General features: G+C 44.7%; 1 protein-coding gene across 4 annotated transcripts in view; it reads right to left on the bottom strand.

The window, feature by feature from the left end:
* Window positions 1–24,381, bottom strand: part of LOC126086096 (zinc finger protein 571-like) — a 61,420-nt gene that overhangs the window by 20,668 nt on the left and 16,371 nt on the right. The window contains exon 1 of one of the 4 annotated variants that reach the window (XM_049902213.1): window positions 5,769–6,292. The exons of 1 other annotated variant lie outside the window; for it this stretch is intronic. The gene's annotated coding sequence lies outside the window, so the exon portion shown is untranslated. Of the gene's footprint in view, window positions 1–173; window positions 1,521–5,768; window positions 6,293–24,381 lie in introns of those variants that run through there. 2 more of the 4 variants (XM_049902210.1, XM_049902214.1) reach the window with 2 other exon arrangements.

Below are 24,381 nucleotides of genomic sequence, written 5' to 3'. Positions count from 1 at the left end.
TGGGTAAGAAGCAGTGGGGCGGTATGGCTGGGGAGTGGAGCTAAACTTGTGAGTCCATCCATCCCTGGAGTACTGTCACCGAGTGGTGGTTCCTCCTCAGGAAGAAGTTGCAGAAGGTAGCAGACATCTTGAAAGTGAAGAAACTTGAGGGAAGAAAGAAAACGGCAACTTACTTAGGGAAAAGTCTTTTCGATGTACAGTATTATTTTCCTCTGTGTGATTCTCTTGCAGAAAAACAGAACTGAGGAAAGAAAAACCACCACAGGACCTGAGGCCTTTCTCAGAGCCTACAGAACGATTTACGAGCACCTCCTACAACCTCCGAACAGAGGGTTAGCTCTTCCCACAGGGCTCTCAAGGGAGACTGGGGATCCTGTTACGGTGGTCTTTTTCCCGACACTTCCGGGTGTAAATCCCCATTGTCGGGGCTTCTTCAAGCGCCTGGTTCTCGGTGCAGGAAAGTGAAGAAACCGCAGCAGCTAGAACTGCGCGATTCTCAGCCGGCGGGACGCTGTCCCCGGCCCGAGGGGAAGTGCACGGAGACGCTGGGGGACCCCGCAGCCGCGAGCGCCGGCGGCGCAGGGGAGCCCACGACGCGGCCACAGAGACGACTGAGGCGCCGGGCGGGCGGCACGCACCTCGACACCCTGCGCCCCGCCGCTCCGCCGGTCGGAACCCCGGGGTCGGCGCCGGCGAGGGAGCAACGCCGTCAGTCCGCACCGGCAGAGCCTAGTTCCTCAAGAACATGAGCCTCGCGTGCTGCGGCCTCGGAGAAATGGTGTCTGCAGGCCGAGTCGACCAGCTCCCGGCAGCACCGAAACCCGCCGGCACCCCCGCATTTCCAGCACCCGGCAACCAGATTCTTTCCGGGTGTTCGGGGCAGGTACTGCGCGCCTGCGCGAACGAGTCAGGACGTCCGCTCACCTGGCGGACGCAGGCGTAACGACGACGTAACGACGTAAGTGTACAGGACGGCGGGGCCGCGGTGGCTGCCAGGACATGTAGTCTTAAGCAAGAAACCGGCCAGCTCCAGCAGAATCCGGGAGCAGCGACAGTGACCGACACCGAACCTGAGGTCCTCAAGCAGACGTACCCCTGCAGCGCCTCTTCTGGGAGTGTGGATTTCACCCTGCTGTGTTCTGAGTCGACCTATCTCGCTGTACTCAAGTGACTCCCCAGAGGTTCTAGAAACCTCCCCACACACAACGTCAGATTGAGTCTTAATGTGATGCCTTTAGGGAAATGTAGTCCGAGGCCAGAAACGCTGCGGCAGACTGGGAGGCAGGGTCCAGATTTCTCTCAGAGCTCTGGCCTGTACGCAGTGACCGCGAGAGCTGGGTTGCTAAGCAGCTCGAAGGGGTCAGAGTGTGTGTGTTTGTGTTTCCCAGTGCTCTCTGTGGTGGAGGTGAGGAAGGGAGGACGGTGGTGTGTGTCAGGCTGTGCTTGAGCCTGTGAGAGGGAATAAGTGGATAAGTGTGATCCGTTTCAGATTGTGTTTGGTGGTCTGGGAAACGAGGTGAAATTGTGCACCAGAGATTTGTAAATAAGCACAATTAAACCCATGCACACCTTGCTTTAAATTCAGGTGGAATATACTCAAGGTCATAGTTTGGTTCTCAGGGACTTGCTCTGATTTTCTTCAGTTTCAGCTTGAACTTGCAAATGAGCAATTGATGGTCTGTTCCACAGTTGGCCCCTGGCCTTGTTCTGACTGATGATATTGAGCTTTTCCATTGTCTCTTTCCACAGATGTAGTCAATTTGATTTCTGTGTGTTCCATCTGGCAAGATCCCTGTGTATAAAAAAAAATAGTCACTGTTTATGTTGGTGAAAGAAGATATTTCCAATGAAGAAGTCGTTGGTCTTGAGAAATTCTATCATTCAGTCTCTGGTATCGTTTCTGTCACCAAGGCCATATTTTCCAAATACTGATCCTTCTTCTTAGTTTACAACTTTCGCATTCCAATCGCCAGTAATTATCAATTCATCTTGATTGCATGTTCGATCAATTTCAGACTGCAGTAGCTGATAAAAAATCTTCTATTTCTTCATCTTTGGCCCTAGTGGTTGGTGTGTAAATTAGAATAATAGTCATATTAACTGGTCTTCCTTGTAGGCATATGGATATTATCCTATCACTGACAGTGTTGTACTTCAGGATAGATCTTGAAACATTCTTTTTGAGGATGAATGCAACACCATTCCTCTTCAAGTTGTCATTCCCAGCATAGTAGGCTATGTGATTGTCCGATTCAAAACAGCCAATACCAGTACATTTCAGCTCACTAATGCCTAGGATATTGATGTTTATGCATTCCATTCCATTTTTGACGATTTCCAATTTTCCTAGATTCATACTTCGTACATTCCAGGTTCCAATTATTAATGGATGTTTGTAGCTGTTGTTTCTCATTTTGAGTCCCGCCACATCAGCGAATGAAGGTCCTGAAAGCTTTACTCCATCCACATCATTAAGGTCGACTCTACTTAGAGGAGGCAGCTCTTCCTCAGTCATCTTTTGAGTGCCTTCCAACCTGGGGGGCTCATCTTCCAGCACTATATCGGACAATGTTCCGCTGCTATTCATAAGGTTTTCACTGGCAGAATTTAGCGCATGCTAAAACACTGTGTCTATGGGGAGACTGGGAACCCTACATGCATGCTTAGGAAAAAATGTATGCTCATCAAACACCTAAGAAGAACCTACACTTTGGCCTCAGACTGACCCTGAAGCACAGATCAAAGTTGCAAAGACAGGTTTTTTTTTTTTGTATGTTTGTGTTTTTTTCTTTTCTTCTATTTTTTCTCTTCTTTTTGTTGTCTCTTCTGTTATGTCCATTTTCCTTTTTTTTTTTTTTTCTTTAGTGCAAGGAAATATCTTTTGAAATACCAATGTGAACAGGCTGGGGAACAGAGTCCTCAGGTCCATGCACATAGACAGCAGTCATTTAAAAAATATGTAGGATGGTTCCTGAAAAAGTAGAACATAGAACTACCATATGACCCAGCAATCCTAGATATATACCCAAAATATTTGAAAGCAGGAATGCCAAGGGAAACCTGTACACCAATGATCATTGCAGCACTTTTCACGGTAGCCAAAAGGTGAAAACAACTGAAAGGTCCGACAACAGATGAATGGATAAACAAAATGTGGTATATAAGCATAATGGTACATGCCTTGGTCATCTACTGCTACCATAACAGAAATAGCATAAGTGGATGGCTTTAACAAAGAGAAATTTATTTCCTCACAATAAAGTTGGCTAAAAGTCCAAATTCAAGACAACAGCTCCAGGAGAGGCTTTCAGTCTCTGTCGGCTCTGGAAGAAGGTCCTTGCCCTCAATCTTCCCCTGGTCGAAGAGCTTCTCAGGGGCAGGGACCCCGGGTCCAGTGGACATGCTGTGCTCCTGGTGCTGCTTTCTTGGTGGTATGAGGTCCCCAACTCTCTCCTTGTTTCCCTTTATCTCTTGAGAGAGAAAAGGTGGTACAGGCTGCACCAAAGGGAAACTCCCTTTATCTTGGATCTGGGGGTGACCTGAGTGAGGGTGGTGTTATCCAACCCTAATCCTTTTAACATAAAATTACAATCATAAATGGAGGACAACCACTCAATACTGGGAAGCATGGCCTAACCAACTTGATACACACATTTTTCAGGGGACATAATTCAATCCATGACAGTATACTACTCAGCCATAAAGAGAAATGAAGTCCTGATGCATGCTACAATATTATGTTGAGTGAAATAAGTCAGTTCCAAAGGATAAATACTGTATGGTGATGAATCTGTGAAACATTTCATAACATGGAGGAACTTGGAAGGCATTATGCTGAGTGAAATTAGTTGCAAAAGGACAAATATTATATAAGACCACTATTATAAGATCTCGAGAAATAGTTTAAACTGAGAAGAACACATTCTTTTGTGGTTACAAGAGGGGGCAGGGAGGAAAGGTGGGAGGAGGTATTTACCAATTAGATAGCAGATACCTACTATAGGTGAAGGGAAGGACAGCACTCAATACAGGGGAGGTCAGCACAACTGGACTAAACCAAAAGCAAAGAAGTTTTCTGAATAAACTGAATGCTTCCAAGGTCAGCGAAGCAGGGGCAGGGGTTTGGGGACCATGGTTTCAGGGGACATTTAAGTCAATTGGAAAAACAAAATCTATTAAGAAAACCTCCTGCTTCCCACTTTGAAGAGTGGCGTCTGGGGTCTTAAAGGCTAGCAAGCGGCCATCTAAGATGCATCAATGAGTTTCAACGCACCTGGATGAAAGGAGAATAAAGAACACCAAGGACACAAGGTAATTATGAGCCTGAGACAGAAAGGGCTACATGAACCAGAGACTACATCATCCTGAGACCAGAAGAACTAGATGGTGCCCAGCCACAACTGATAACTACCCTAACAGGGAACACAACAGAGAACCCCTGAGGGAGCAGGGGAACAGTGGGGGTGCAGACCCCAAAACCTCGTAAAAAGACCAGACTTACTGGTCTGACTGAGACTAGAAAGGCCCCGGCAGTCATGGTCCCCAAACCTTCTGTTGGACCAGGACAGGAACCATATGTGAAACCAATTCATCACACATGGATTGGACTGCACGATGGGTTGGAGACAGATGCTGCTGAGGAGTGAGCTACTTACATCCGGTGGACACTTTAGACTGTGTTGACATCTCCTGTCTGGGAGGGGAGATGGGAGGGTAGAGAGGGTTAGAAGCTGGCAATATGGTCATGAAAAGAGAGACTGGGACTTAAGTCTAGTTATACGCCTAGAAGCAACAATGGGTGGTGGAAAAGGTACTGGAGAACATTCAGCAATGTCTTGTAAGACATCTGCCTTAAGCGATGCCCCAGACATCACTCTAGTGGACGACTGAGACAAAGGCTCTTCAAACACAACTGAGTTAATCTCAGCAGATGGGGGTGTGAGGGGCTAATAGTTTCACTCCGGAGGGTGGTTGAGCAGCCAAACATGGAGTAATCCCTTCAGGCGGGAGCTGCTATTTGGTGATGGCCTTGCTATTCCTCAATAAAACTCATTTTCTTTCACTCCTAATAGAGTGTGGGATTTTGTTCTTCAACAATACAAACAAACAGAAAACATCACCAGAGCCTTTGCAGCAGCAAATTAGCTAAGAACAGATTATAATGTAATGCTTTCAAATTCTGATTTAAAGTAGAATTCTAACCCAGGCAAAAAATGAGGGCAATAAAGGCATTTCCAGACAAGTAAGAAAGAACTTAAACATCTACGTCCAAGGCATGAACCTTGAGGAAACTGTTGGAGAAAGGAAATCAGCACAAATGACTGATTAGAAAAAAAAAAACAGGCATCTGATCTGTCTGTAGAGACTAAAGTAACTCTAAGCGCTCAATGTAGTCTTTCACCTTAGGTTTGGCGTTGGCTGTCTGGCAGCTCCAGGTACGCTTTCCCCCAGGTTCTACCTTCCTTCCCTAGGAACCAACCCATCACCATGAAGGAAATGAGTTTCTTTGCAGATCAGGCTAAAGAATGTGAACACTTAAGGCAAACTTTTGGTATCAGCCTCCTCAGGTTTCTGACATGCCCAGCAAAGTGAGAGATCACGGAAACTCCTCGATTCCATTCTCATCTGGAGAGCTAACATTCTGAGCAACGTGATTGTTAACCAACCAGTCTTGAGAATATCCGTCCTGTGGCTGCTTTGTAATCAACGTGAAACCCCCTTGACCTCCTGTCTTTCAATTATGTCTTGTAGCCAGTCAGTGTACTCACGTGAGCAATAATGACAACGATTGTGCTTTACTTGTCGCGCCTTTGATTGACCTTCGTTACTGCGAACCAGTGAGAAAAACTGTAATTTTATTCTCCCCCTTCAGCACTATAATTACTCCTGATTTGCCTTCTTCCCCTGAGATTCCGAAACGTCAGCCTGAGACTTTGCGATCTCCCACTGCCACGTCTCCGCTTCAATAAATCCCTTTCGATTTTACCTTAAGGGAGCTGGAAAGCCTTTTCTCTCCAACATTTTGGCGTAGTTAATCGGCAGGGTTTTTGGAGTTACCCTTCCCCCGGAGACCCGAAGACCTGAAACACGGGACTCTGGCACCAAGGGCCCCTTTGTGTGCCCCTCCCTGCAGCTTTTTCGGACCATTCTGGCTGACGGGGGGTAAAAAAAAAAAGTGCTCCCGAAAAGCAAACTGTGCATTTCCCCGTGGCTCTGTTGAGAATCTAGCCCCGAACTATTTCCGTGCAGCTTTTGTGGAGATTAACCGAAGTCATTTCTCTACTCCAGGTTTTTCTCTTTCTCCTTCGCGGTGGAATCAGCCTGTAAGCTTGTTGGAACTTCGCGTTCCACCTTTACTGTCCTCGGAAGCCTGTTGGAACGTTGGGTTTCCAATTGCGTTCCCAGAGTGCCATCTAGTGGCTCCATCTTGTGAAGGGTGGTCCTGCTCATCTTTCTTTTCTCTTGGCTAATTATACTTTGAACAGCTGTTTGCTGTGGCGTTTTGGGGTCTTGGATCTGGAAGAGCGCAGGGCAAAGCCCCTGATGGGCTTTTGGCAAACCCTAAAAGTGTTACATTTTCAGTGTGTCCTTTGAACTTTCTGTCTTTTGTTTCCGGATTCCAGTCACAGTTTGAACATTTTGGAGCTTGACGAGGCTGCCATCTAGTGGACGAAAATTATCGTTTTTTCGCAGGAACCTTTTTTCTTTTGTTTTTCTAAGGCTCCATTTTGGCTTAGGTCACCTGGGTGCCACTTGGTAGTGCTTCCTAAGATAGGGAACAGCGCTTCTAAGGACCATAAGGCATTCCCTTCTGGGACTCCTGCTTGATATACGGTCAGGAATTATGGCGCCAATTCAGTTCAGTACCCTCAAAGACGGCCTGCACTTATCAAGGAAAATAGTACTGATCAATGTCTATGTTATGGCAGTTCTGAACTCACTAAGTTAACTTTTCTGTGCAGCAAATTAAAAAAACAAAAGACCCAAACCTAGTGTCCTTGAGTCAGACTCATAGCGACGGTATAGGATAGAGTAGAACTTCCCCATAGCTTCCAAAGAACACCTGGCGGATTCGAACAGCTGACCTTTCGGTTAGCAGCAGGAGCACTGAACCACTAGGCCACCAAGTTTTCCAAGAGAATAAAAACAATAAAAGCTCCCAGATTAATCGGACCCAATGGAAGGCCTATTTTAATTGTTTTTTGGAAGCTTTCAAATGGCAAAATGACAGCAAATTTCCTTCATTATGAGATGTTGTATCTAGACAAGCAGAACTGATTAAGGAATCGCAAAAATACTGCCTCAGCAGAACTTCCTAATCATGGAAAAGAGGAAGGAGTTCAAGAGGAAAGGACCAAACCTCCAGCTGAAGCTACCCCATAGCTGAGATGCCTTTTAAGGTGAAATACCCCAGAACTGGAGGTGGACAGCCTGAGGTTACTGTTGCCCCCTGGTCTAAGGCCAAACTTCACACCATTCTGTGTGAAGATCCTCAGAAATTTAAGGAAGAATTTAAAATTCTGGCAGAAACTTATGAGTCTGGTCCAGGTAATCTATATAACTTCTTACACATGTTGCTAGGACCTGGGGGTGCTCAAAGGTGGTAGGAAGAAGCTAACTGGAAAGAACCTGAGAAATCATTCTCCATCCAACCAAACGTCTCAGGCACTGATTTGGTAACTCAGACTATAGCTCTTAAAACAAAATTATCCAAATGTTTTACAAAGATTTTCCCCTATAAGATTGTTTGGGCTAAAGTTCAAGCTTGCAAGCAGGAACAGGGTGAGAATGTTTATCACCAAAGACATTGCTTAACTAGGCTTTTTATGGAGAATTCAGGGTTGAACTTAGAAGAAGAGAAAAACAGGGTAACTTTTAACACCACTTTTGCAGAAGGATTACAGCTAACTCAGAGTGTAGTCTTTTACAGAAAAAGTTTTAGTTAGCTGGAAGAGCGCAGGGCAAAGCCCCTGATGGGTTTCCGTCAAACCCTGAAAGTGTTACATTTTCAGTGTGTCCTTTGAACTTTCGGTCTTTTGTTTCCGGATTCCAGTCACAGTTTGAACACTTCGCAGCGTGACAAGTCTGCCATCTACTGGACGAAAATTATCAGTTAAATTGAGAGAATGCGAAAACTTCCCTATTAACCACCGTAGCGTATAATTAGCCCAAACCTTAGAAAAGAAACTGAGCTGAAAACAAAGGCTCGACAAAATAAATGTATGTCTTTCCCATTACAACAAGTACAATCTCCTGGACGCAATCAGAGATCTTAACTTCAATTTAGGAACAGGTCCAGGGCTCCTGGGTCTGGAGTTCCTGGGGTCCACTATTTTTGTAAGAAGTCTGGACATTTTAAGAACACCTGTCTTAAATTAAAAAGTAAATCTGCTGCTTTAGGTTAGGCATAAAGACCAGTGGAATAGAATTGAGAGTTCAGAAATAAACTCATACACCTATAGCCAGTTGATTTCTGACAACGGTGTTAAGTCCATTCAAAAGGGAATGAATAGCCTCTTCAATAAACGGTGCTGGGATAACAGGATCCCATATGCCAAAGAATGAAGCTGTACCCATACCTCACACCATATATGAAAATTAAATCAAAATGAATGCAGAATTTAAAGAGACATTTCTCCCAAAAGAAATAAAACTCTTAGAAGAAAACAGAGTTAAAACTTCAAAACCTTTTTTTGCCAATGAATTTTTTGATACGAAGCCAAAAGCATGAGCATCAACAACAACAAAAAATAAACTGGACTTCATCAAGTGAATTTTTCTGTTTTTTTGTACATCGAAGGATTTTATCAAGAAAGTGAAGAAATAACCTACAGAACGGAAGAAAAAAATTGCAAACCGTATATCTGATAGGGGATTCATATCTAAAATATATAAGGACCTCCTACAAATCACCAAAAAAAAAAAAAAAAGAAAGAAAAGATGAACAACATGTTATGGGTTCAATCGTGTCCCCCCAAAATGTGTATCAACTTGGCTAGGCCGTGGTTCCCGGTATTGTGTGATTGTCCACCATTTTATCATCCGTGTGATCTTCATGTGTGTTGTAAATCTGACCTCTACGATGTTAATTGGAAACCCTGGTGGTGTAGTGGTTAAGAGTTGGGGCTGCTAACCAAAAGGTTGGCAGTTCTAATCCACTAGGGGATCCTTGGAAACCATATGGGGCAGTTCTACTCTGTCCTATAGGGTTGCTATGAGTTGAAATCTACTCAAGGACAAGGGTTTTTTTTTTTTTTTTAATGATGTTAATGTGGCAGGATTAGAGGCAGTTATGTTAATGAGGTAGGACTCAACCTACAAGATTAGATTGTATTTTGAGTGAATCTGTTTTGATATATAACAGGGAGAAGTGAGCAGAGAGACTGGAGGACTTCATTACCACGAAGCAGAAGAGCCAGGAGCATTTGCTTTGAACCAGGGGCCTCTGCACTGAGAAGCTGCTAGATCTGGGGAAGACTGATGACAAGGACCTTCTCCCAGAGCCAACAGAGAGAGAGACTTTCCTAGGAGCTGATGCCCTGAATTCAGACTTCTAGTCTCCTAGAATGAGAGAATAAAGTATTCTTTGTAAAAGCCATCCACTTATGGTATTTCTGTTATAACAACACTAGATGACTCAAATAAAACATGGATAAAGAACTCGAATAGACATTTCTCCCAAGAAAAACATACAAATGTCCAATAAACACATGAAAGTATGCTCAATATCTTTTGTCATTGTTGCTATTGTTGTTAGGCGAGGGTGAGTCAGTTAGTTCCAACTCATAGTGACCCTAGGAACAACAAAAGAAAACACTGCCTGGTCCCATACCATCCTCACAACCATTGTTATGCTTGGGCCCATTGTTGCATCCACTCTGCCAATCCATCTCATTGAGGGTCTTCTTTTTTGCTAATCCTCTACTTTAGCAAGCATGATGTCCTCTTCCAGGGACTGATCCCTCCTGATAACATGTCCAAAGTAAATGAGACTTAGTCTTGCCATCTTAGGCTCCAAGACGCATTCTGGTTGTACTTCTTCCAAGACAGATTTCTTTGTCCTTTTGGCAGTCCATGGTTTATTCAATATTCTTTGCCAAAACCATAAGTGAAAAGTATCAATTCTTTCATCTTCCTTATTAATTGTCCAGCTTTCACATGCATATGAGACGATTGAAACACAATGGCTTGGGTCACAGACACCATAGTCTTCAAGGTGACATCTTTGCTTTTCAACACTTAAAGAGGTTTTTTTTTGCATCACATTTGCCCAGTGCAATCCATCATTTGATTTCTTGACTGCTACTTCCATGGGTGTTGATTGTGAACCCATGTGAAGTGAAATCCTTGACAACTTCAATCTTTTTTTTTTTTTTTTAATCATGGTGTTGCTTATTGGTCCATTTGTGAGGATTTTTGTTTTATGTTGAGGTGTAATCAGTCCATAGAGAAGGCTGTGGTCTTTGGTCTTCATCAGTAAGTGCTTCAAGTACTCTTCACTTTCAGCAAGCAAGGTTGTATCATCGGCATAACACAGGTGGTTAGTGAATCTTTCTCTAATACTGATGCCCCGTGCTTGTTCATATACCCCAGATTCTCACATTATTTGCTCAGCATACATATTGAATAGGTCAGTCGAGAGGACACAACCCTGACGCACACCTTTACTGACTTTAAACCACACAGCATCCCTTTGTTCTGTTCGGAAGACTGCCAATTGCTGTGTGTACAAGTCCTTCATGAGCACAATCAACTGTGCCAGAATTTCGCATCTTCGCAAAGTTATCCATAATTTTTTATCACCCACACAGTCGAATGCCTTTGCGTAGTCAATAAAACAGAGGTAAACATCTTTCCGGTATTCTCTGCTTTCAGCCAGGATCCATCTGACACCATCTGACATCAACAACGATATCCCTGGTTTCACGTCCTCTTCTGAATCCAGCTTAAATTTCTGGTAGTTCTCTGTGCATGTACTGCTACAGCTGATCTTCAGCAAAATTTCCTTATGTGTGATATTAATGATACCGTTCGATAATTTCTGCATTCTGTTGGATCACCTTTCTTGGGAATAGGCATAAATATGGTCGGCCAGGTAGCTGTCTTCCAAATTTCTTGGCATAGACAAGCGAGCACTTCCAGCACTGAATCTGTTTGTTGAAGCATCTCAGTTGATATTCTGTCCATTCCTGGAACCTTGTTTTTTGCCAGAGCCTTGGACTTCTTCCTTCAGTACCATCGGTTCCTGATCATATGCTACCTCCTGAAGTGGTTGAACGTTGACCAATTCTTGTTTGTTTGTTTTTTGATAGCAAATGATTTTCTTTTAAAACAAAGATAATGTATCATCGCCATCGGTTGCAGAACGCATCATCATCACCCAGTTAGGATGGGCCCGACCTCCAGGCCTTCCCCCCCAGCAGAGACCTCAGCCTTTGGGGAGCCTTCAGCGAGCACAGAAATAGTCATTGTACTGCGCAGTTATATGTTCCAAGAGTCTGGTGATGCTCTGAATGGAAAGTCTCAGCTGCTGCGAGGCTTTGGGCAGGGAGTTTTGGCTGGGCTGTAGGATCGCATTCACTGCCTGAACAAGTGCCATACCCCAGGCACTGCCTGCTTTCTCCACCAAAACAGTCACCAGTATAAAACCACGCAGGCTTTCTCCCCCAGGAAACGAAATGATGGGGTCCAGGTTCCCCATTTCCAGCAGACCTTCTGGATTTCGTTTCGTCCGTTGGTCAGCACCAAGTCTGAGTGCACCAGGATAGGAGGGAACCCTAAGTTCCAGGAGACTTGAACACAGGAAAGGGCAAGATTTCTTGGCAGCACAGCCTAGTAAGCTAGAGGTCCAAATTCAGGGCGTCGGCTTCCAGAGAAGGATTTGTCTCTCTCTTGTCCCTGGAGGAAGGTCCTTCTCAATCTTCCCCTGGACTAGGAGATTCTTAGCACAGGAACCCCGGATTCAAAGGACTATTTCTGCTCCCGGTGCTTCTTTCTTGGTGGCATGAGGTCCCCATTCTCTGCTGGCTTCCCTTTCTTTTTATCTCTTGTATAAAAGATAAAAAAGGATAAAAGGCGGTGCAGGCCAACTCCAGAGAAACTTCCTTTACACTGGATCAGGGTTATGACCTTAGTAAGGGTGTTATAATCCCACCCTAATCCTCTTTACCATAAAATTACAATCACAAAGTAGAGGATAACCACAAAATACTGGGGGCCTAACCAAGTTGATGCATCTTTTGGGTGGACACATTCAATCCATGACATTCTACCAAACGGTCCCCAAAAATTCATGTCCTTGCTACATGTAAGACACATTCACCCTATCACATCACATCACAGCAAAAGCCCTAAATCAACTCCAAGTCCAAAGTCCACAAATTCTTCTTCACCTGTGAAATCTAGAATACAAGTTTGTTTGCTTCCGAAGTACACTGGCAAACCAGGCACAAACTAGATATTTCCATTACAAATGGGAGAAATTGCAGGGAAAGTAGTGATAACAGGAGTAAAGAAAGTCTATAGAATACATTCCATTAGCCCTCAAGGCTGGAAAATACTCCTCTGTTCTCTGAGAGGATTCACACAATGGCCCTGCCCTCCAGACTCCAGGTATTGGCCACATTCTCAGGATTCTGAGTTGAGGTCCCTGGGCCCTGGGCAAACTGTGCATTTCACCGTGGCTCTGTTGAGAATCTAGCCCCGAACTATTTCCGTGCAGCTTTTGTGGAGATTAACCGAAGTCATTTCTCTGCTCCCGTTTTTCTTTTTCCGGCTAGCGGTGGAATCAGCCTGTAAGCTTGTTGGAACTTCGCGTTCCACCTTTACTGTCCTCGGAAGCCTGTTAGAACGTTGGGTTTCCAATTGCGTTCCCAGAGTGCCATCTAGTGGCTTCATCTTGTGAAGTGTGGTTCTAATCATCTTTATTTTCTCTTGGCTAATTTTTTATACCTTGAACAGCTGTTTGCTGTGGCGTTTTGGGATCTTGGATCTGGAAGAGCGCAGGGCAAAGCCCCTGATGGGCTTTCGCCAAACCCTGAAAGAGCTAAATTTTCAGTGTGGCTTTTGAACTTTTGGTCTTTGGTTTCCGGATTCCATTCATAGTTTAAACATTTTGGAGCGTGACGAGTCTGCCATCTACTGGACGAAAATCACCATTTTTCGCAGGAAGCTTTTTTCCTTTTGTTTTTCTAAGGCTCCATTTTGGCTTAGGTCACCTGGTTGCTACTTGGTAGTGCTTCCTAAGATAGGGAACAGCGCTTCTAAGGACCATAAGGCATTCCCTTCTGGGACTCCTGCGTGATATATGGTCCGTAATTATGGCGCCAATTCAGTTCAGTACCCTCAAAGACGGCCTGCACTTATCAAGGAAAATTAAAAAAGCCAAAAAACCAAACCCAGTGCCATCGAGTCGATTCCAACTCACAGCGATCAAGGAAAATAGTACTGATCAATGCCTATGTTGTGGCAGTTCTGAATCACTAAGTTAACTTTTCTGTGCAGCAAATTAAAGAATAAAGGCTCCCAGATTACTCAGAACTAATGGGAGGCCTATTTTAATTGTTTTTTTTTTTTTTTTTTTGGAAGCTTCCAAAGGCAAAATGACAGGAAATTTCCTTCAGAATAAGATGTTGTAACTAGACAAGCAGAACTGATTAAGGAATCGCAAAATCACAGTGTTGTGTCTCTTCCTTTGTCAGTTGAAACTCCTCCTCCTACTAGCCCTATTCATCCCACCCTCTGGCAGCTACTCCTACATACCCTTCTCTGCCTCCCCCCTCTGATACTGCCTCAGCAGAACTCCCTTATCATGGAAAAGAGGAAGGGGTTCAAGAGGAAAGGACCAAACCTCCTGGTGAAACTAGCCCCATAGCTGAGATGCCTTTTAAGGTGAAATACCCCAAAACTGGAGGTGGACAGCCTGAGGTTACTGTTGCCCCCTGGTCTAAGGCCAAACTTCACACCATTCTTAGAGTTCCCCAGCCTGTGTGAAGATCCCCAAAATTTAAGGAGAATTTAAGATTCTGGCAGAAACTCATGAGTGTGGTCCAGGTGATCTATATAACTTGGAAGAAGTACAGCCAGAATGCTCCTTAGAAGCAAAGATGGTGAGATTTTCTTACGTACTTTGGACATGTTATCAGGAGGCACTGGTACCTCGAGAAGGACATATTGCTTGGTAAAGTAAAGGGTCAGTGAAAAAGAGGAAGACCTTCCAGAAGATGGGTTGACACACTGAGTGCAATACTAGTCTCAAGCATAGCAGCCTTTCTGAGGATGGCGCAGGATCGGCAGTGTTTCCATCTACACAAAGGGGCGCTATGAGTCAGAATCCACTGGAGAGCACCTAACAACAAAAACACAAGTAGATGAGTTGAACTGGGGGAATCATCACCCTGCATCCTTTAAGTCCCTGATGGTGGCAGTTATCTCTGTAATTCCTCCAGGAATGCGGTACGGCTTTTGGTTTACTATTTTCCTAGATAGGTAGTTCTAATGGCTTCCCCTTGGCTTTTCCTACCATAATAGCCCTTACTCCACTTGTCTGGAATCCACAAAGGTAGTTCTGCAAGTTGCTGTGTATTCCAATTCCTATTACGTATTTAGAAACTGGGGAAATCACTACGTGATGGATTCAGGGACACACTGAATCCACTGTGAAATGAACCAGAGCTAAGACTCCATTAAGAACCTGACTTCCATACACCCCCTTTCTGGCTGATGGGCCACAGTGACATCTAGGGTCTCCTGGATTCAGTGTCAGTTCAGAGGCAGTATCCAGTAATTCACCAAAAATCTGATCATTTTCGTTTCCCCAATGAACAGTCACTCTAATAAAAGGTCGAAGATTGCTTTAGGGAAGACTGGGAGGAAGATTAACAGCATAAATATTTGGCAGTGCAGTGAGGTCCTTCCTCAAGGGGTGCCGGCCTCTCCTTCATTCAGGGGGTTGTAGGTCTGTAAACTGGCTCAAGTCTGGGACCTGATTGAAGGGCCGTGGCTCTGTATTCTGTTGTGATTTGAGTTAGGATGCTGTTCACTTGACCTATAATTCTTCCACTTGTACAGATCAAGTAACTGCTTGATAGACTTCCCATCTATTTCACTCCTAGGGACACCATGACTAAGTAGCCAATGCCATGAGTCCATAGGAGTCAGGCTACTCTTATTACTGCTTTGACTCCACTGTCCATTATGTGAAACACACCTACCTTGTTTTTGTCAATTGAGTTACCCACATGGCCCCTAACACCATGGGGTCCAATCAGCCCCATTGTAGTTTGGTATCTTAATTCAGTTAGGGCATCTACCACTGTGAGATCTGACTTATATAAAATAACAATCACAGCAGTCTTCAAGGATGCTGGGGCTCCCTTCACAAATTTATTCCTCACCATTGTGGTAAAAGGTGTGTCCTCTGGGCATTCCATGTGTGGGTCTGTGGGTCTAACCCGATAAATCCACTCTAACCTGCCAGTTTCCCTAAGCCTTTGGATACCTTCTTCTACTGTGAAATCAAGGGGGGTCTGGCACTTCAGCTGGGTTTAGTGTGGGCCACCGCTTAAGCTGTGCCTCACTGAATCAGTCACATAAACTATTAAATCCTTTCCTAAGCTCTCTAGCTGAAACATTGGATGAAGGATCTGTGCTTAGTGGACCCATATCAATGAACTCAGGCTGATGCAACTTTATGGTTCCTTGCACCATTATCCCACACCCATAATAGCAATTCCCACACATAGTCCCCAGGCTTTTGTTTGTATGTATTAGAAAAGTCAAGCAGTTCTTTTTCTTTTGGAGTGTAGTGTACCTTCCCCTGGATCACATTTTGTGCTTTACCTTTGAGGATGGCAGGGACTTCAGTCTAGTTACAGGCCTAGAAACAACCATGAATGTTGGGAATGTGTCTGGAGAACATTCAGCAATGTCTTGTAAGACATCTGCCTTAAGCGATGCCCCAGACATCACCCTAGTGGACGACTGAGACAAAGGCTCTTCAGACACCACTGGGTTAATCTCAGCAGATGGGGGTCTGAGGGGTTAATAGTTTTCCTGGGGAGGGTGGTTTAGCAGCCAAACATGGAGTAATCCCTTCAGGTGGGAGCTGCTATTTGGTGATGGCCTTGCTATTCCTCAATAAAACTCATTTTCTTTCACTCCTAATAGAGTGTGGGATTTTATTCTTCAACAATACAAACAAACAGAAAACATCACCAGAGCCTTTGCAGCAGCAAATTAGCTAGGAAAAGATTATAATGTAATGCTTTCAAATTCTGATTTAAAGTAGAATTCTAACCTAGGCAAAATGTGAGAGCAGTAAAGGCATTTCCAGACAAGTAAGTAAGAACTTAAACATCTACTTCCAAGGCATGCACCTTGAGGAAACTGTTGGAGAAAGGAAGTCAGTACAAATGACTGATTAGAAAAAAAAAAAAAAAAGACTATTTAGGAATAGAAAATAAAAACAGGCATCTGATCCGTCTCTAAAGAGACTAAAGTAACTCTAAGCGCTCAATGTAGTCTATCACCTTAGGTTTGGCGTTGGCTGTCTGGCAGCTCCAGGTAAGCTTTCCCCCAGGTTCTACCTTCCTTCCCTAGGAACCAACCCATCACCATGAAGGAAATGAGTTTCTCTGCAGATCAGGCTAAAGAATGTGAACACTTAAGGCAAACTTTTGGTATCAGCCTCCTCAGGTTTCTGACATGCCCAGCAAAGTGAGAGATCGCGGAAACTCCTCGATTCCATTCTCATCTGGAGAGCTAACATTCTGAGCAACGTGATTGTTAACCAACCAGTCTTGAGAATATCCGTCCTGTGGCTGCTTTGTAACCAACGTGAAACCCCCTTGACCTCCTGTCTTTCAATTATGTCTTGTAGCCAGTCAGTGTACTCACGTGAGCAATAATGACAAGGATTGTGCTTTACTTGTCGCGCCTTTGATTGACCTTCGTTACTGTGAACCAACAAGAAAAACTGTAATTTTATTCTCCCCCTTCAGCACTATAATTACTCCTGATTTGCCTTCTTCCCCTGAGATTCCGGAAGGTCAGCCTGAGACTTTGCGATCTCCCAATGCCACGTCTCGGCTACAATAAATCTCTTTCGATTTTATCTTAAGGGAGCTGGAAAGCCTTTTCTCTCCAACATTTTGGCGTAGTTAATCGGCAGGGTTTTTGGAGTTACCCTTCCCCCGGAGACCCGAAGACCTGAAACACGGGACTCTGGCACCAAGGGCCCCTTTGTGTGCCCCTCCCTGCAGCTTTTTCGGACCCTTCTGGCTGTCTGGGGGTAAAAAAAAAAAGTGCTCCCGAAAAGCAAACTGTGCATTTCCCCGTGGCTCTGTTGAGAATCTAGCCCCGAACTATTTCGGTGCAGCTTTTGCAGAGATTAACCGAAGTCATTTCTCTGTTTCCGTTTTTTTTTTTTTTGTCTGGTTCATGGTGGAATCAGCCTGTAAGCTTGTTGGAACTTCGCGTCCCACCTTTACTGTCCTCGGAAGCCTGTTGGAACGTTGGGTTTCCAATTGCGTTTCCAGAGGGCCATCTAGTGACTTCATCTTGTGAAGGGTGGTCCTGATCATCTTTCTTTCTTTTCTCTTGGCTAATTAAACTTTGAACAGCTGTTTGCCGTGGAGTTTTGGGGTCTCGGATCCGAAAGAGCGCAGGGCAAAGCCCCTGATGGGTTTTCGCCAAACCCTGAAAGGGTTACATTTTCAGTGTGTCCTTTGAACTTTCTGTCTTTTGTTTCCGGATTCCAGTCACAGTTTGAACATTTTGGAGCGTGACGAGGCTGCCATCTAGTGGACGAAAATTATCATTCTTCGCAGGAACCTTTTTTCCTTTTGTTTCTCTAAAAGTGCCTTTTGGCTTAGGTCGCCTCCTTGGTGGTGCTGAAGCAGAGAAAATATAGTTTTTTTGTGTGTGTACTAGTATAACTGTATAAACTGTGATTAAATCTCTAGCCTGTGAAAGGTTGATTACTTGCTCCAGAATCTGTCTCACGATTCTTCCATTGTAACAAAAACAACCTAATCAAGATCTTTTTTTGTTGATTAAACCATGTTCCTGTCCCAGGTGACTCTTAAGGTGGGAGGACGCCCCATAGATTTTATCTTGGACACAGGAGCAACTTTCTTGGTATGAAATATGGCTGAATCGCCTCTTAGCCCGCGAACCACACCGGTAGTCGGCATTACTGGAAAACTGAGTACTCGCCCCTTCCTACAATCTGTTAGATGTGAAGTCGGAAATGAACTCTTTTACCATGAATTCTTATACGTGCCCGAATGTCCAGTTTCCCTCATAGGGAGAGATATTTTGTCAAAGCTTGGGGCTCAGATATCTTTTGGGCCCTCCCGACTCTTAATTCAGATTCCCCCAGAGACTGCATGCGCTTTTCAAGCGGCCCTCCTCAGTGAAGGAACAACACCCCCTGGAGAAATCCCTCTGTATATAAGAGTGAGAATGAACCCGGAAGCCTGGGGATTGGAACTGCCCAGGCGAGTGAAGTCAGCCAAACTGGTAAAGATTACCTTAAAGCCCGGAGCCCCAGTTGTCCATCAGAAACAGTATCCGCTTCACAAAGGAGCTTTAGAAGGCAGAACACCCTTGGTACATCGATACACAGCCACTGTTTTTTTAAGGTATTATAGGTCTCCCTATAATACCGCCATCTTGCCGGTAGTGAAACCAGGAACAAAAGAATACCGATTGGTACAGGATCTGAGGAAAATTAACCAAATTGTAGAAGATATAGATTCAGTGGTCCCAAATCCCTACACCCTCCTTGTTACCATACCCAGCCAGTGTAAATGGTTTTCAGTGTTGAATTTGAAAGATGCGTTTTTTTGCATCCCATTGCACCCTGACCCCAGCAACTATTTGCTTTTGAATGGACTGATGTAGCTACTGGGCCGAAACAACATCTTACATGGCAAGTTCTAGTCCAGGGATTTAAAAATTCTCCCACTATTTTTGCAGAAATTTTGGCAAAGGATTTGAGGTTATTAAAATTGAATCGAGGGTTAGTTTTACAATATGTGGATCACATTTTGGTGGCCAGTGAAATTAAACAAGACTCCTTTCAAAATACTGTCTTGGTTTTGAATCACTTGGCAGAGTGTGGATACCGGGTATCCGAGAAGAAGGCCCAGATTTCTCTCCCACAAGTTAAATACCTGGGATTCCAGATTTCTCAAGGACAGCGAGACCTCCTCCCAGATGGAAGGGAGGCTATCATGCGGATGGCAGTCCCAGTCTCTAAGTGACAGCTAAGAGGATTCCTGGGAATGTCTGGATTCTGTTGAATCTGGATTCCCGGGTTTGGAGTCTTGGCAAAACCCCTTTATAAAGCCCTGAAAGAGGAAGAGAAGGAACCTTCAGTGTGGACTAAAGAATATCAGCAAGCCTTTGAAAAAATTAAATACAAATTGATGATGGCCTCAGCATTAGGATTGCCTGATTTGCAAAAGCCTTTTGAACTGCTTGTGCATGAGAGGCAGGGGATTGCTGTGGGAGTCCTGGCTCAGATTTTGGGCTTGGCTCGGTGCCCTGTGGCATATTTCTCAAAGGATTGGACACCGTGGCTAGGGGATGGCCACCGTGCTTGCAGGCGGTAGCCGCAACTTGTGACTTGCTCCAAGACGCTGACAAATTCACACTCGACCAAAAGCTGACTGTAAATACCCCGCATGCAGTTCTTCCTCTCTTAGAACAAAAAGGGGGGTTCTGGTTTACGGCCGCATGAGACGATATCAGGCCATCCTGTTGGATAACTCTAATGTTGTTTTAAAGGCTGCCTCCTCTTTAAACCCCGCTACGTTGTTGCCAATATCTGAAGACACGCCGATACATGACTGTGTGGAAGTCATTGAAGAAGTCTATTCAAGCGGACATGACTTGTCTGATGTACTGCAGGATACTGACATTGAAATATTCACAGATGGAAACAGCTTTATGCATGAAGGACGTCGAGTAACAGGATATGCAGTGGTAACCCTGACAAACATCTTGGAGGCTGTCCCCTTGCCTAAATGAACTTCGGCCCAGAAGGCTGAGCTCCTAGCTCTCAGTCAGGCTCTCCGTATGGGAAAAGGGAGGCGAGTGATCATTTACACGGACAGCAGGTATGCCCATTTAGTTCTACATTCCTACAGGGCCTTATGGAAAGAGAGCTAACTCCTGACAGCCGCTAATAAAGAAATAAAAAATGTGTCTGAGATCCTTGAGCTCCTAGAAGCCGTTCATGACCCTCTCCAGGTAGCAGTGGTATGTTGCCCAGGACATTGAAAGGGGCAATCCTTTGAGGCCGTTGGAAATTGAAAAGCTGATATGGAAGCAAAAAAGGGCAGCCTTAAAAGAATGGGGAGAGACGGGACAGGAGTTAGCCCTGACTCCCCATTTGAACCTTGATGAGTTCCTCCAGCCGTCATATACCCCCCAAGATTTAAATAGGGAGAAGGGATGGGGATTTCAATCTTTGCCAGGCTCTAGTTGGCTGACTAATTCTGAAGGGAAAACATTGTTACCATAAAACCAACTGTGTAACGTAATATCAACTCTGCATGAAAGCACTTATTGTGGGAGGGACGCAAGTCTCGAATGGATCCAACGAATAGCTGCGGGACCAAAGATTCTTAAGACAGTATGTGAGGTCACTAAAAGGTGTCCACTGTGTGCTAAAAACAATCCAAAGACAGTACCTCACCCAGTGGAGCCAGGGATCCAACATCAAGGGATGAACATGGGTGAAGATTGGCAAGTGGATTTTACGGTGATGCCTCAAGCAGCTGGAAACTTCAGGTATTTGCTGGTCTTTGTGGACACATACTCTGGGTGGGTAGAGGCTCTCCCTTGTAGGACTGAACAAGCTCAAGAAGTGACTAAGACATTACTTAAAGAAATTATTTCCCGATTTGGCTTGCCACTCTCAATTCAGAGCGACAGTGAGGGAGCCTTTGTGGCCCAGGTGAATCAAGAACTTAGTAAGGCTTTAGACATTAACTGGAAACTACACTCGGCATGGAGAGCAAAATCTACTGGAAAGACTGAAAAGATGAACCATACTTTGAAAAAGACTCTTGCCAACCTTTGCCAAGAAACCCACTCCACCTGGCTACAGGTATTACCAATTGCCCTGCTTAGGATTCAGGTGGCCCCTCGAAGCGGACTTAAGTTGAGTCCTTATGAACTTATATATGGGAGACCATTCCTGAAACGGTCAACTTTCCCCACCTCAGTCATGATAGAAGGTGAAAAGAAAGATTGGGTCCGATGCTTAGGAGCAGTTATAAATACCAGTAACAAATATGCTTCTTCTCATTTGTCCTTCGCTTCTGATGTGCCTCTCCATAGGTTCAAGCCAGGAGATTGGGTCCTGTTAACGGTTCAGAAAATCAGCATCCTGAAGATAAACTGGCCCCCATCTGGCTGGGATTGTATGAGGTCCTTCTAACTACTCATTCGTCTGTGAAGCTGGCCGGAGCGACTGCTTGGGTGCATCATACTAGAGTGAAGGCAGCCCCACCTCCTCAGGAAGAACCAAGCAAAGAGACTGAGGAATCCTTGCATACATGCATCCCGGTTCAGGGCTTAAAGTAGAGATTCTCAAAGACTCAAATATGATTCTAATCCTTATTCTTTTTCTGTACCAGGTCAGGCCTGCCTCGACCCAAAAAGTGTTAAGCCAGGGTCCGACAATCCTCCAGTCTGGAGGCACCTTGAGTTTACATGTAGGAGATACCCTGACTCTTCCTTGTGTTCTCTTTTTTAACCCTTGTAGGTCCTATTAAGTGGACTTAAGAATCCCTAGGAGGAGGGCAGTCTCTAGTTTGGGAAGCAGCTGGTGTTTTTCCTCAAGCTTCCCCCATGGCAAACACTACTTAGTCTAAAAATCGTGATTTTTCTATTATTATCCAGAATGGTTCTCTATCCAATACAGGCACGTATTTCTGTGTGAAATATAAGAAAGGATACCACTCAGATGTTGAAATCGCTGGGGAAAAGGGACCCATGTGATTACGATTGGGAAAAAGGAACCATCTCACCTCCCACATAGATGGGACTGGTCATCTAATGGCCTAGTTACCATGTCCCAAGCTGTGGCTGAGGAGGAAATCTCAGCAATTGCTGGGTGTGCCACCATTTGCCACTATCTGGTGCCCCCCTAAGTCCTATGGCTGCCCTAGTTTTAGATTATGATAAAATTATATCTGAGTGTGTGTTAACTCACCATGCCCCCGAGCACCTATAATGGCACCTCGCCCTTAGGTTAGCGCAGTACCCTTTCTCCATCCCTTCTTTTTTCCTCTCCAGTCTGTATAACTGTAGTGCCAAAGGAAGGTGGGAATTAAAGTCCCAAGTACCCTGTCAGTTTTTGCATTTTATACAAATGGAATCATACAGTATGTCTTTTGTGCCTGGCTTCTTTGCTCAAAACTCTTTTCGAGATTCATTTGTATCATTGTACGTAGTCATGGGTTATTCATTCTCACTGCAGTATAGGATTGGTTTAGAGACTTTATATTCTGCAGAAAAGAATTAGCTGTGGTCAGTGAGAGCCCTCAGTTAGATTGATGCAGGGAGCAAGCGACATATGGGGCAATGTCTACAGGACCCCCAGGAAGCTTAGTGGGCAGGCTCAGACAGCTTATGCTACTAGCCACCACTGTCCACACGGGATGAAGGAAGCAGCAGTTATCCACAGCTTCTGGGGTAGAGGTCTGAGCTCATAGGAACCAACAGTGCACTGAGGCCACCTTCTCTCGTCCCTGCTCTCTGGGTGTGACAAAAGACTCATAGCACTGAAATCAAGAGGGACATCAGCTCTGCCAAACTCTATGCTCCTCCCCACCCTGGCTCTTTGTTCAGGCTGTCCCTTCTGCTGGGATGCCCTCCCCACTCTCCCCTCCTCATTCCTTGTCCTTTCACCTAAGTAATTCCTAGGCATTCTTTGGGTCTCAGCTTAAATGTCACTTCTGCAAAGAGCCATCCCTGATTATCCAGGTTGGAGGAAGCCTATTATAAACTCTCTCCAGACCATGCACCCTTCCTTCATAGCCTTGTCAAAATAGAAAAAATAATTTACACAGTGTTACAATGATAACTGTTAAACGAGTGAAAGAATGAGGTTTTGGGGTTTCCATTCTCAGGTCAGGCACAAAGTAGGAGTGTGTGTGCCCATTATGGTCTCAGGGCTCACCTGGAGCCTCATCTGGATTGGCCAAGAGATGAGCATTATGTCACGTGTAGAGGATGACACGGACCCTTCCCAATCAGTCCTTTTCTGGAGCCTGCAGAGGTTTGTTTTCTGCACCCCCAGCAATTTCACCCTGGGTCTGGCACTGTGAGTGTGTTTTTTAACGTTTCGCAAATACCAACCGTCCATGGTATTAATGGTCTGCTGGGTGCTGTATTCTAAGTTGTCCCTATGAGTTTGTGCCCAGGCAGAAAGCCCTGCCCAAGGCCGGGGTCCTTGAACAATGAGGCAGTGCCTTTGACCAGAGGACTCTGAGGTGCTGGGCTTTTAAAAGAGGCTCCCTAGCAAGGCTTTAGCTCTGAAATTCCCTAGAGCTAGGTGTCCTGGTTTCCAGTAGCTTAGTGTCTTCATTATCTACTGCTGGTATAACAGAAATACCACACTTGGATGGCTTTAACAAACAAATTTATTCCTTCACAGTGTAGGAGGCTAGAAATCTGAATTCAGGGTGCCAGTTTCAGGGGAAGGCTTTCTTTCTCAGTAGGCTCTGGGTAAAGGTCCTTTTCTTCAGTGTTCTGTGCTCTAGGAACACAGGACCAAAAGACATGCTCCTTTCTTGGTCTTAAGACATCCACCTGTCTTCCTGCTCACTTCTGTCTTTTACATCTCAAAAGAGATTAACTCAAGACACAACCTAATCCTGTAGATTGAGTCCTGCCTCATTAACATAACTGCCTCTAAACTGCTTCAACATCATAGAAGTTAAGATTTACAGCACACAAGTGAATCACTTCAGATCACAAAATGGTGGGCAGCCACACAATACTGGAAATCATGGCCTAGCCAACTGAACACACATTTTTGGGGACACAGTCTAATCCACAGCATTCCACCCTTTGGTCTCCCAAAATTCATGTCCTTGCCATGTGTAAAACACATTCACCCTATCATATCATCCCAAAAGTCTTAAATTAACTCCAAGTCCAAATTCCAACCTGGGGCAAAATTCTTCTTCGTCTGTGCAACCTAGAATTCAAGTTATCTTCTTCCAACAGAAGGTAGACATTTCCGTTAGAAATGCGAGAAATTGGAGGGAAAGAAGGGACAACAGGCACCAAGCAAGTCAGCAGAACACATTGTATTAACTCTCAACACTGGAAAATAATCCTCTGTTCTCTGAGGAG

The sequence above is a fragment of the Elephas maximus genome, chromosome 11 (genome assembly GCF_024166365.1).
Source record: "Elephas maximus indicus isolate mEleMax1 chromosome 11, mEleMax1 primary haplotype, whole genome shotgun sequence".
NCBI lineage: Eukaryota > Metazoa > Chordata > Mammalia > Proboscidea > Elephantidae > Elephas > Elephas maximus.
Note: the sequence above shows the minus strand (reverse complement) of the source record. Positions and strands in the feature narration are given on the sequence as shown.